This window comes from Carassius carassius, chromosome 28, assembly GCF_963082965.1.
Source record: "Carassius carassius chromosome 28, fCarCar2.1, whole genome shotgun sequence".
NCBI lineage: Eukaryota > Metazoa > Chordata > Actinopteri > Cypriniformes > Cyprinidae > Carassius > Carassius carassius.
The window spans coordinates 18,107,351-18,120,339 of record NC_081782.1 but is presented as its reverse complement, the minus strand read 5'-3'; positions in this window follow the sequence as shown (position 1 = coordinate 18,120,339).

Below are 12,989 nucleotides of genomic sequence, written 5' to 3'. Positions count from 1 at the left end.
GCATAATATATGTGTGTTCTGTGTATATTTATTTTGTATATATAAATAGGCTACACACACATACAGTAGGCTATATTTGATAATATTTACATGTTTATATTGATATTAATATAATTTATATTAAAAATAAATATATTTAATATATAAACATATGTATATAAACATGACCTATTTTCTCTAAAATATATACATGCATGTTTGAGTATTTATATACATAATAAATGTACACAGCACACATATATCATGTAAACAAAAAAACTTTTATTTTGGATGCAATTAATCGTGATTAATCATTTGACAGCACTAATATATATATATATATATATATATATATACACACACAGGGCCCTCCATAAGTATTTGAACAGTAAAGACAAAATTGCTTTCTCTGCTGTGGAGTCAAAACATTTGCAGATATGATTAAAAATTGAATATGCGACAAAACTACAGAACATCACATTTTATTATTAGGTCTTTCCACACATACATGTTTTACCAAATAAAAAGGAAAGCACTTTTAGAGTTCATCCAACTATTTGATGTGAGCATAAGTATTGGATTGGATTGAATTTAAGGCAGATGTAAATGATTAAAAGCTAATATTTATTTGTAGATCCCTTGGATGCAATCAGAGCAGTGAGTCTGCAAACCATAGACATCACCAGACTCTTGGTCTTATGCTTTTCCCAGCCTTTAAAGGTACAGGTTGTAGGACCTGCCAAGAGAGGGCGTACTACCATAACAATAACAATCGTGTGGTTTGATGACGCTAAGAAGGAGAATGGAATGATGGGATTTGTTGTCTTCTACCCAACTGCTGACTGCCATCAATCAGACGGAAAGATAAATCATGGAACGATTTGCACGAGTAGATTACATACAAAGTCAATGCAAAGACGTGATCAGACTATGGATCAGACGCGTCCTCGCGCGGGTCTAAAGACGTGCTGCCCCGCGTTTGGAGTTTATGCCCCATAATACTTGTCTTGTTGATCGTTATAATAGCATACGTTTTCTGTAAAGATACAAATAAAAAAATCTCACCTGTCGAGTAAAACACAAGCGAGATCGGCATCTCTTTCTTGTTGAAGTTTGTCGCGAAGCTACTTCCGCATTTGCCCACGACACGGTTGTCATTTGTTTTCTACGTCAGTAAAGGTGGTAACAAAGGGTAACTAACATCATTGACAGGCGACTGCACTGCCCCGTGTCACTGTTTAGAATGGGAATTTTCTCATGATTTACAAGTAGTTGAAAACATTAGAGATATTGTTAGTAATCAGCTGGACAAAATATATAACACTAGCCTAGTGGTTTTTGGATATATACTGCAAATATCTTACAAATCGTACCTTTAATGTATTCAATTCCAACTGTTGCTTGTTATGGGGAGTTTCTGTCTTTAGTCTCCTCTTCAGCTGGTGAAATTAATGTTCAATCAGATTTAAATATGGAGATTGTTGTGTAGCTTCTGTAATTCTGTGTCAAATTTCCCTGTGGACTGTAGATTGACAGAGCATCACCCCAGCTTTCTGTCGGTTGTTGATGATTTTACAGACATATATTTTAGGGTTAATTTTCTCAGCTTTTATGATTTGTCTGTCATCAATTACTGTTGTTCTTCTCAGCCGATCAGGTAGTCGTTGGTTGCTGATGTCACTGGTAGTTTCCAAACTCTTGATTTCTCCTTGCCCTTTGTTTTTCCTATAGTTCTTATTGACTTCCTCTTTTCTTTTAGCATCCAAATTGCTTGCTATTCTTTCAGAGTCATCTTTCTCGTCTTCGTCCTGGTTTGTGTGTGTCATTATCGAATGCAAGACTTAGAATGAAGAAGCAATGGATATAACTGGTAAGACACATTCCCTGCTTTAAATTCCATTGCTTTTGCAAAAGGATACAGCTGAACACTTAGAAAGACCTGTGAGGAAGCTGTTCCAATACTTATGCTCACATAAGTGGGAAGTTGTGGCCTAGTGGCTAGAGAGTTTGACTCCTAACCCTAGGGTTGTGGGTTTGAGTCTCGACTTAGATGCCCTTGAAAAAGGCACCAAACCCCCAACTGCTCCCTGGGCGCTGCAGCATAAATGGCTGCCCACTGCTCTGGGTGGGTGTTCATGGTATGTGTGTGTTCACTGCTGTGTGTGCACTTTGGATGGGTTAAATGCACGGATTCTGAGTAGAGGTCGACCGATATATCGGTAAAAATATTGGAAAACTTCAAGATATCGGCCCTAAAGATCTGCAGCACATATCGGCCATCAGCTGACCCTGACTTCTAAACATTGGCATCGGCATCAGCTATAGAAAAACCCATATTGGTCGATCTCTAATTCTGAGTATGGGTCACCATATTTGGCTGTATGTCACATCACATCAGATGGGGAGATGAATCTCTATAAGTGCTGATCTTCTTAGCTGGTAAAACATCTTTGAATCACCCAATAATAAAATGTAATATTCTGTAGTTTTGTCTTTTTTCATATTTATAGATTTCTTGAATCCACAGCAAACAGAACAATTTTGTCTTTACTGTTCCAATACTTATTGAGGGCACTGTATATTCTTCCCTACCCCTTCTTTCTTCTTCTGATAGATTACTGGAACTATACCTTACTTAGAGTATTCACCATCATTTCTGCTTTCTCTATGCTTCCGGCTTTGCTACCGTTCGGACATTCTACCTTACTGCTCTCTGCGCTTTGCTTCTTATTTCTGTACTTTTCTCTGATTTTTCTAAGATTTCTACATCAGCAGATCAGCACAGTGCTCAAACAACAGATCTTTGGCACAAACGCTAAAACTAAAAACTCTTTGGGACTGGAATAATACTACAAAAAGAAAACTTTGCCTCCCACTGCCAGCAGCTTACATTCCGGAGACGGGAAAACAACTGCCTACATTCAAACAGAAGAGAGAGAAAATGCCTCCTGTTGGATCTACTTGTTGCATTAACTGCTGCAAACTTCTACAAAGGATTGTGATTCTTGAAACAAAGTTACTTGCTGGACTTCCAAAACAGACGGAACACTTCTGACGACGGCAGGCCGTCGTCATGGACCCTCTCAGCATACAGCCGGTAAGTCCAATGAATCTTCTGAATCTCATCACTTTATACCAAGTGTAGAGGAACAAGCCGAAACTGATCGCCACACTAATCGATGGCACAAACAGGGAGCGAGACCCAAAGGAACACGAGACATCAAATTGTCACAAGTTTCTCATATTGCTGCCGTAGCTTCCTCTACCCCAGATTCGACTATGACAAGGCTCGTGAATACTGGCATTCAACCACCCCCTATACATCTTGAGAACAGATTTGAAGCATTAATGAATGTGGGTGAGGAATCCCCAAATGTGATTAAACATCTATTGGATCAGCCAGCAACTAACAACGCTACTAACAGGCGCTCAAGGACGAGCAGACAGCGGCATTCAGCTCAGAGCGCCTGTACCTTTAAAGGCTGGGAAAAGCATAAGACCAAGAGTCTGGTGATGTCTATGGGTTGCAGACTCACTGCTCTGATTGCATCCAAGGAATCTACAAATAAATATTAGCTTTTAATCATTTACATCTTCCCATGTGGGGAAGAATGATATTCGGAAAGAGCAGTCAGAACTCCTTAAGAAGGACTTCAGTGAACTCTTTGAAACACTTTGAAGACTCAAAGTTCAGTCGTTCATCAGTGGACCAGTCCCAGCAAGGGGAACAAATATGTTTTCACGGTTGCTTGGGCTGAACACATGGCTACAAAGATCTTGTAATCTAAAAGGAGTGAATTTCACTGACAACTTCAATCTTTTCTGGGGCCATAGACAATTGTTTAAACCGGATGGCCTCCACCCGAACAAACTTGGTGCTAGAGTGTTTAAGGACAATATCTACTTTTCCCTCCGTCATCCTTCAGCAGAGTGTGTCAATCCATTCAGCACACACACACCGGGTCCGAGTCATCATGTGGTTGACATATCCCACAAGGACACTGATAACACCATGCAGCCAAAACAAGCACTGCTGATAGACACTATCCCGGCTGAGCCCTGCCCAGAGAGCTCCTCACAGACTGAATGTGATGTATCAAAACAGCTACAAGACTCAGCACCCAGGTATGACTTTCTGGAAAACAACCAGGGAAGCCAGGACAACATGTCACAGCCACCGGAAACACCAGAGACACAGCCCATCTCACCAGACACATTATCCCTTTCTCCAGCATCTCCACTTCTGTGCTTTTCACAGAAAATGGAGGAATTGGTGTATGCTGGGACTAAACTCTCTCACTCATTTGCTGCAAGCCCGTAGATATCAACAAAAAAATGTCTGGCCCCCCAACCACTAAAGCCTGTGGGCCCTGCTCCTGTGAGTGCTCTCCGACCACTGCCACAACGCACATCTGCTGAGGGTGAACCAAAAACAACTGATAGCAGCTCTAAATATAAAAAATAAATCATTTCTAATCAATGACTTTATAACCACAAAAAATCTGGATTTTATGTTTCTAAACGAAACATGGCTTGAAGACAGCTGCAATGCAACAGTCCTCAATGAAGCCGCCCATCCTAACTTCACTTACATGAGTGTCTGCAGGACTGTTAGGAGAGGTGGAGGTGTAGCTGCTCTATTTAAAGATGTCTATCAATGCAAGCAAGAGTCATTTGGTCAGTACTTGTCTTTTGAATATCTAGGGATTGTGCTGAAAGGTGCTCCACGCATTCTGTTTATTATTATTTACAGGCCTCCAAAATACTCTCCAGTCTTTGTTGAAGAGATCACAGAAATGTTATCAATGATTTCCTCAAAGTTTGACTGTTTTGCTTTTGCAGGGGATTTTAATATTCACATAGATAATGCAGAAAACAAAACTACAAAAGAAATGATAACGGTTCTAAACACTTTTGACTTTACTCAGCATGTGCATGGACCCACACACAAAGGTGGACATACTCTAGACTTAATCATCAGTAAGGGTCTAAACATTTCATCCATTGTTATTAAGGACATAACACTATCTGACCACTTCTGTATTTTGATATTTTGATGTTTGTTACAACTGAATCTAGATCGGTCTCTGCCAGAAGGAGATGTATTAACGAGAACACATGTGTACTATTTATGGAGGCTATATCTTTAACACCAAGCATTTCTGTAGACTTTGTTGATATTCTCCTTGATTCCTTTAACTCAAAAGTTAAGAATGTTATTGATGATATTGCTCCAATAATAGTCAGTAAGAAAACAAACAGACAGAAATCAGTTTGGAGAAGATCAACAGCAGTTCAGACTATGAAAAGACAATGCAGAAAAGCAGAGCGGATGTGGCGGAAGACAAAACTTGAAATTCACTATAGCATCTATAAAGACAGCCTTCATACTTTTAATGTGAAACTAGCCACAGCTAGACATAATTTCTTCTCAAACCTTATAAACAGTAACTTAAATAACACTCGTAATCTTTTTGCCACTGTTGAGAGACTGACAAACCCCCCAAGTCAGATTCCCAGTGAAATGCTCTCAGACAGCAAATGCAATGAGTTTGCATCCTTCTTTTCTGAGAAGATCATCAATATCAGGAAGGCGATTAGCACATCCTCAAGTAATGCAGAGGTCAGACAGATTAGGCCACAATATCAAAAATATACTATGTCTATTTTTGAAGCAATTGATAGCAAAATTCTGGAAGACATAGTGCAGCACCTAAAATCGTCAACCTGCTATCTTGACACACTTCCCACATCTTTTTTCAAAAGTTTGCTTAACTGCTTCGAAGCAGATCTTTTAGAAGTGGTGAATGCCTCACTTCTTTCTGGGACATTTCCAAACTCCTTAAAAACTGCAGTTGTTAAGCCCCTCCTGAAAAGAGCAATCTTGATAACACCATTTTGAGCAATTTTAGACCAATATCTAAATTTCCTTTTATAGGCAAAATATAGAAAAGGTAGTTTTTAATCAGCTGCACAAATACTTAAACTCGAATGGATACCTGGACAATTTTCAATCTGGTTTTCGACCGGATCACAGCACAGAGACAGCACTCATTTAGATAATAAATGATATTCGCTTAAATTATGACTCTGGCAAAATATCGGTGCTGGTATTGCTAGATCTCAGTGCTGCGTTTGGCACTGTCGATCATAACATACTACTAGAGAGACTGGAAAACTGGGTCGGGCTTTCTGGGATGGTACTCAAATGGTTCAGGTCATACTTAGAAGGGAGAGGCTATTATGTGAGTATAGGAGAGCATAAGTCTAAGTGGACGTCCATGACATGTGGAGTCCCACAAGGGTCAATTCTTGCACCACTCTTGTTTAGCCTATATATGCTCCCACTAAGTCAAATAATGAGAAAGAACCAAATTGCCTATCACAGCTATGCTGATGATACCCAGATTTACCTAGCCTTATCTCCAAATAACTACAGCCCCATTGACTCCCTCTGCCAATGCATTGATGAATTAATAGTTGGATGTGCCAGAACCTTCTTCAGTTAAACAAGGAAAAAACTGAAGTCATTGCATTTGGAAACAAAGATGAAGTGTTCAAGATGAATGCATACCTTGACTCTAGGGGTCAAACAATTAAAAATCAAGTCAGGAAATCTTGGTGTGATTCTGGAGACAGACCTTAGTTTCAGTAGTCATGTCAAAGCAGTAACTAAATCAGCATACTATCATTTAAAAAACATTGCAATAATTAGATGTTATGTTTCCAGCCAAGACTTGGAGAAACTTGTTCATGCCTTTATCAACAGCAGGGTGGACTATTGTAACGGGCTCCTCACTGGCCTTCCCAAAAAGACCATTAGACAGTTGCAGCTCATCCAGAACGCTGCTGCCAGGATTCTGACTAGAATCTGAAAATCTGAGCATATCACACCAGTCCTCAGGTCCTTACACTGGCTTCCAGTTACATTTAGGATTGATTTTAAAGTTCTTTTACTCGTATACAAGTCACTAAACGACCTAGGACCGAAATATATTTCAGATATGCTCACTGAATATAAGCCTAACAGACCACTCAGATCATTAGGATCAAGTCAGTTAGAAATACCAAGGGTTCACACAAAACAAGGGGAGTCCGCCTTTAGTTACTATGCCGCCCGCAGTTGGAATCAGCTTCCAGAAGATATCAGATGTGCTAAAACACTAGTCACATTTAAATCTAGACTTAAAACTCATCTGTTTAGCTGTGCATTTACTGAATGAGCACTGTGCAATGTCCGAACTGATTGCACTATATTTTCACTTTTCTTTTTTTTCTTTTCTTTTTTTATTTATTTAATGTAAAATCATTTTCTAACTGTTTTAAATTAATTTTAAATAAGTACATTTTTTAATAATTTTAAAAGTTTTAAAATAGCTTGTTTTATTCTTGTTATCATTTTTCTTCATTATTATTTTACTTTCTTTTATGTAAAGCACTTTGAATTACCATTGTGTACGAAATGTGCTATATAAATAAACTTGCCTTGCTTTGCCTTGCCTAGATTTGATATAGCCAACTGCTCTCCATCTGAAATGATTGGATAATTCCACACTCTTCTATTACCTTCCATTTTCTTGATCATTCCCCATACATCATTTATATTAATATTACTTCCAATTGTGCTACAATAATCTTTCCAGTACGCTCTTTTCCTTTGTCTTATATTCCTTTCCTTTGCCTTATAATCCTTCTCACTACTGCCTGTGCTTGTTTCCATTCCCTAATTAACTCTTCACATTTACCACTCCACCATGGAACCGCTTTTCTTACAAATTTTCCTGAACTTCTTGGTATTGGAGTTATCGCAGCCATATAAATACTCTTTCTCAACTCAGTTTAATTTCTTTCAACATCATTTGTTTCTTGGACTGATCCATCTTCCATAACAATCTTCTGTACTCAAACTTACATCAACGTTCAGCTTACATATAATTGGGTAGTGATCACTACCAAAAGTGCTTCCTCCATACACTTCCTACTCACACTTTAGAGCCACTCTACTAGACAAAAATGTGAGTCCTTATCATTTATTACCTCCTCAATCACCTGTCCATTGTTGTCTGTCTTATCCCCTCCCCACAATGTACTGTGGGCTTTAAAATCTCCACACCATACAACATTATCCCTATCCTGACCTTCTATTTCCTCTAGTTCTTTTACTTCTAACTGTTTACAATGATTATAATAATTTATTATTAATTCTTTTTATCTGCCCATATTTCTACTACCACAAATTCTTGCTCCTTCCCTGTACTCAACACACTCCCTTATAAAGGTAGCACAGCCTTTAACAGCTCATAAATTCTCTGTTGCTATTTCCTCTCTAATACTTCCTTCCCTACTCATCTTTATTTGCTCCACTATTTTAACTTCTTCTGCATAAGGAAACTCTATCCTTTCTTTTCACATTCTGAATCTCAGTCTCTCTTCTCTTTACTTCGCACCCCCAGTAGGCCGTATTGTGTCCCCCTCCACAATTACAGCATTTAGGTCTCACCCCCTCTCCACATCCCCCATAATCATGTTTCCCACCACATTTGGCACACCTTTTCTACATCGATTCTACGTCTTTATACTTTAATGTAATTACATGGACAGCATTTTAGCATACCAACCCATAGTTTACATATAATTTACTACCCAAATACCTCTTATGTATATAAAAAAGTGCTTGTTCATAATATTAATAATATTAAATTAGCTTTGAGTTATTTAATTTCCAATACAAGAAATCATACATGCTAATGGAAGTCAGAGAGTGTGTAAAAGCTGTGCAGCAACAGAAGTTGGAGGCAATGGTCCTTAGCCTTTTTGTCATAGAGTGTTTGACGCCTATACCACTACGACCGCTGGTTCGAGTCCCGCTCCAAACTGATTCTATGGGGAGCTTATTTGCTGTTTAACTAACAAATATACGGTGATGTGTTGCTTCCACATATATAATTTTTCCCCCGCTCATATTAATGAGATGTTATGTTGTTAAAACGACGTATTTTCTCCTTAAAATTACATATTTATTTCTCATAATAATGACATGTCATAAAAACAATAGGATTTTCCAGTTATAGACATGGCTAGATAATGTGAGCGAGCTAATTGTCCACACTGATGTCGGCGCAGCCTTCAGTCCTGACATAAACAAGCATCTGCATGCTGCTGAAATTATAAAAAATACACAGTTTTAAATGTATTGTAATATTTTTAATGTAGCGTCATGTTAAGGATTAATCTACAGTCGTACTGCAATATGCTATCCAACAAAAATATCAATAATCATTCATAACTAGTTATGAGTTATTATAAATATATTTAGATCTGTTGTAAGTATTTATTTGACCTCTCAGTGTCAACTCTGTCAATTCTAAGAAGGTTAATTTCCTGGTTAAGGAAAATAAATTTATTACTATGCAATACTACTCAGAGCATGTAGAAAATATGATTGATGAGCAAACAAACAACTCAAGTGTGATACAAATAAGACTTTATTAACTACATAAACACTTAAACTAGTCTAACATACACACTCACAAACACACACACACACACACACACACACACGCATACAGTGGGCAAAGGAAAAAAGGTTAAAGCTTAAGCAGTAAAGAGATGAGAAATAAAGACATGAAGTTATTATACAATTTGATATTCAGCAGATCTACAGCCTGAAGGAAACATCAGTTTCTTAGTTCAAAAACACCTTTGTAAAAGGTGCATATGATACCTTATGTATAAGTTAATAAGACTAAGTTTGATATTTGCATGTCTCAACTGTTTGAAAAAGAGTCCTGATGCACTTTGGGGCTCCAGTTGGTCTCTGCTGAAGTGAGTTTATGAGAAAGACCAGTTCAAATCAGAGGATCTTGATGAATGAATAGTCAAGGCTGAAGTCTGGGGTTTAATAGAAGAATCTTAAGATTCTTATGAAACTAATGTGTTGCATAGGCATCAACATATAATATACACTCTCATTTATATCATGAAAATACAAATTCTTAGATACCAAACATCATACAGATGAGGGTATATTAACTAGTGATCCATCATAAGCATGTATAAAACATATACAATACACAATATACAAGAACAGTAAATGCATACACAATGCCCTAAAGTATATGTGAATTAATTTAAAGAAAGGATTTTCTATGAATTAATTAGAAAAGAGACCCTCTTTATCATGGGCGCTGCACAAGATCCCACAAGATATTCCAGACTTTTCAAGGGCCCTCTCTTCCTTTGGGGCCCTGGTAACCAGTACTGGTTTTACCCCCAGTCCGACGCCCCTGCTCTTTATGTGCATTGAGACACTTCAGTTAAGAGTTGCTTAGCCACATTCCTGGGCATCGTAAACCTAGTGTTATCAGATAGTGTGCCTATGATTGCTATGGAACCAGAGTTCTGTTGTGTACTTTTTAAGTTGATAGTTTCCTTTCGGGGGAAGTGTCCATAGACCCTTTAGTTAGATGATGAGGCGTTAGATGTTATTTGTTTAAATGAAACAAATAATTTTGTGTCTGATTGGTCCAAATGCTACATTTTTTCATATTGTTTGGCTGTTATGGCTATATTTCTTGCAAATATACAGTCGTGGCCAAAAGTTTTGAGAATTACATAAATATAAGTTTTCAAAAAGTTCGCTGCTAAACTGCTTTTAGATCTTTGTTTCAGTTGTTTCTGTGATGTACTGAAATATAATTACAAGCACTTCATACATTTCAAAGGCTTTTATCGACAATAACATGACATTAATGCAAAGAGTCAGTATTTGCAGTGTTGGCCCTTCTTTTTCAGGACCTCTGCAATTCGACTGGGCATGCTCTCAATCAACTTCTGGGCCAAATCCTGACTGATAGCAACCCATTCTTTCATGATCACTTCTTGGAGTTTGTCAGAATTAGTGGGTTTGTGTTTGTCCACCCGCCTCTTGAGGATTGACCACAAGTTCTCAATGGGATTAAGATCTGGGGAGTTTCCAGGCCATGGACCCAAAATTTCAACATTCTGGTCCCCGAGCCACTTAGTTATCACTTTTGCCTTATGGCACGGTGCTCCATCGTGCTGGAAAATGCACTGTTCTTCACCAAACTGTTGTTGGATTGTCAGAAGAAGTTGCTGTTGGAGGGTGTTTTGGTACCATTCTTTATTCATGGCTGTGTTTTTGGGCAGAATTGTGAGTGAGCCCACTCCCTTGGATGAGAAGCAACCCCTTTTTTTTACTGTTGGCATGACACAGGACTGATGGTAGCGCTCACCTTTTCTTCTCCGGACAAGCCTTTTTCCAGATGCCCCAAACAATCGGAAAGTGGCTTCATCGGAGAATATGACTTTGCCCCAGTCCTCAGCAGTCCATTCACTATACTTTCTGCAGAAGATCAATCTGTCCCTGATGTTTTTTTTGGAGAGAAGTGGCTTCTTTGCTGCACCTCTTTACACCAGGCCATCTTCCAAAATCTTCGCCTCACTGTGCGTGCAGATGCGCTCACATCTGCCTGCTGCCATTCCTGAGCAAGCTCTGCACTGGTGGCACTCCGATCCCGCAGCTGAATCCTCTTTAGGAGACGATCCTGGCGCTTGCTGGACTTTCTTGGACGCCCTGAAGCCTTCTTTACAAGAATTGAACCTCTTTCCTTGAAGTTCTTGATGATCCTATAAATTGTTGATTTAGGTGCAATCTTAGTAGCCACAATATCCTTGCCTGTGAAGCCATTTTTATGCAACGCAATGATGGCTGCACACGTTTCTTTGCAGGTCACCATGGTTAACGATGGAAGAACAATGATTTCAAGCATCACCTTCCTTTTAACATGTCAAGTCTGCCATTCTAACCCAATCAGCCTGACATAATGATCTCCAGCTTTGTGCTCATCAACATTCTCACCTGAGTTAACAAGACGATTACTGAAATCATCTCAGCAGGTCCTTTAATGACAGCTGTAAGGGAAACATTTAAAATTTTAAAGGGAATTTGAACAGAATCACTGTTTCACGGCTGATCACTGAGACGCCTTGCGATTCACTGAACGAGCCGTTTAACATCAAATCTGCGCTGGATATTAATATCCAAAGTATAGTAAAAACACTATCAATTAGCACAGTAACAAGATCGGCAGTTTAAGACATTAACTTGTAAGCACAAAACACAAGATACTTCTCTTTTCAATATGAATAAGGCTTTATTAGATAAATCTAAGACATATAAACTAATCTAACACATAAACGCACACACGCACACATTCACACAAGTTGCAGGAAGATCGAAAGTTAGGGAAAGATGAGTTTAAGAGAATGGAAATGTGGAATCCCAAGTTTACAGCAATACATTAAATTGCATAGACATGAACAACCATCAATCACGTAATTAGCCCTCGCATTGAGTTCCTCAATGAGGTTAAAATTATATTAGATACACCAGCACAAATGTCTGAAGGTACATTGCCTGTGTAAAGTTGTCGCAGATTGGCTGGAAGTTCAGTAGTCGTTGAAGTGACGTCTTGGGAAGCCCTGGTTGGGGGTTGGCTGAAGACGGAGTTGTGTGCGGGTTGAAGTTGAAACTCGACATTACAAAACTTAACTCAGAACACGAAACTCTCAAACGGAAAAGAAAAGAAGTAAAGTTTGACGAGACTAGGTGGTGTTCCTTCTCATCGTGGCTAAGTAGCAGCAGGCGTGCAGGCTAAAGCACGCTGGAACCGCGCTCAAAGAACAGTGATGACAAACAGCATGGCTAAAAGCTAAATCTAAGAAGCAAAGCTAAAAGCAAACTAAAAGCAGACATGACTAATAGCAGAAGCATAGCTAGAGACTAAAAGCAGACATGACTAATAGCAGAAGCATAGCTAGAGACTAAAAGCTGGATTTTATGGTGTCCTGAGTATTTAAACTGGCCTGTTGGCCACACCTCAAATGTTGTCTTGACCAATCAGATATTGTCTTGGCTCGAGGGCATCATAAATCATATGTTTATCTTACCAAGCATGTGGTCCGAATTTTCCCGCTCTTGCAGGGTC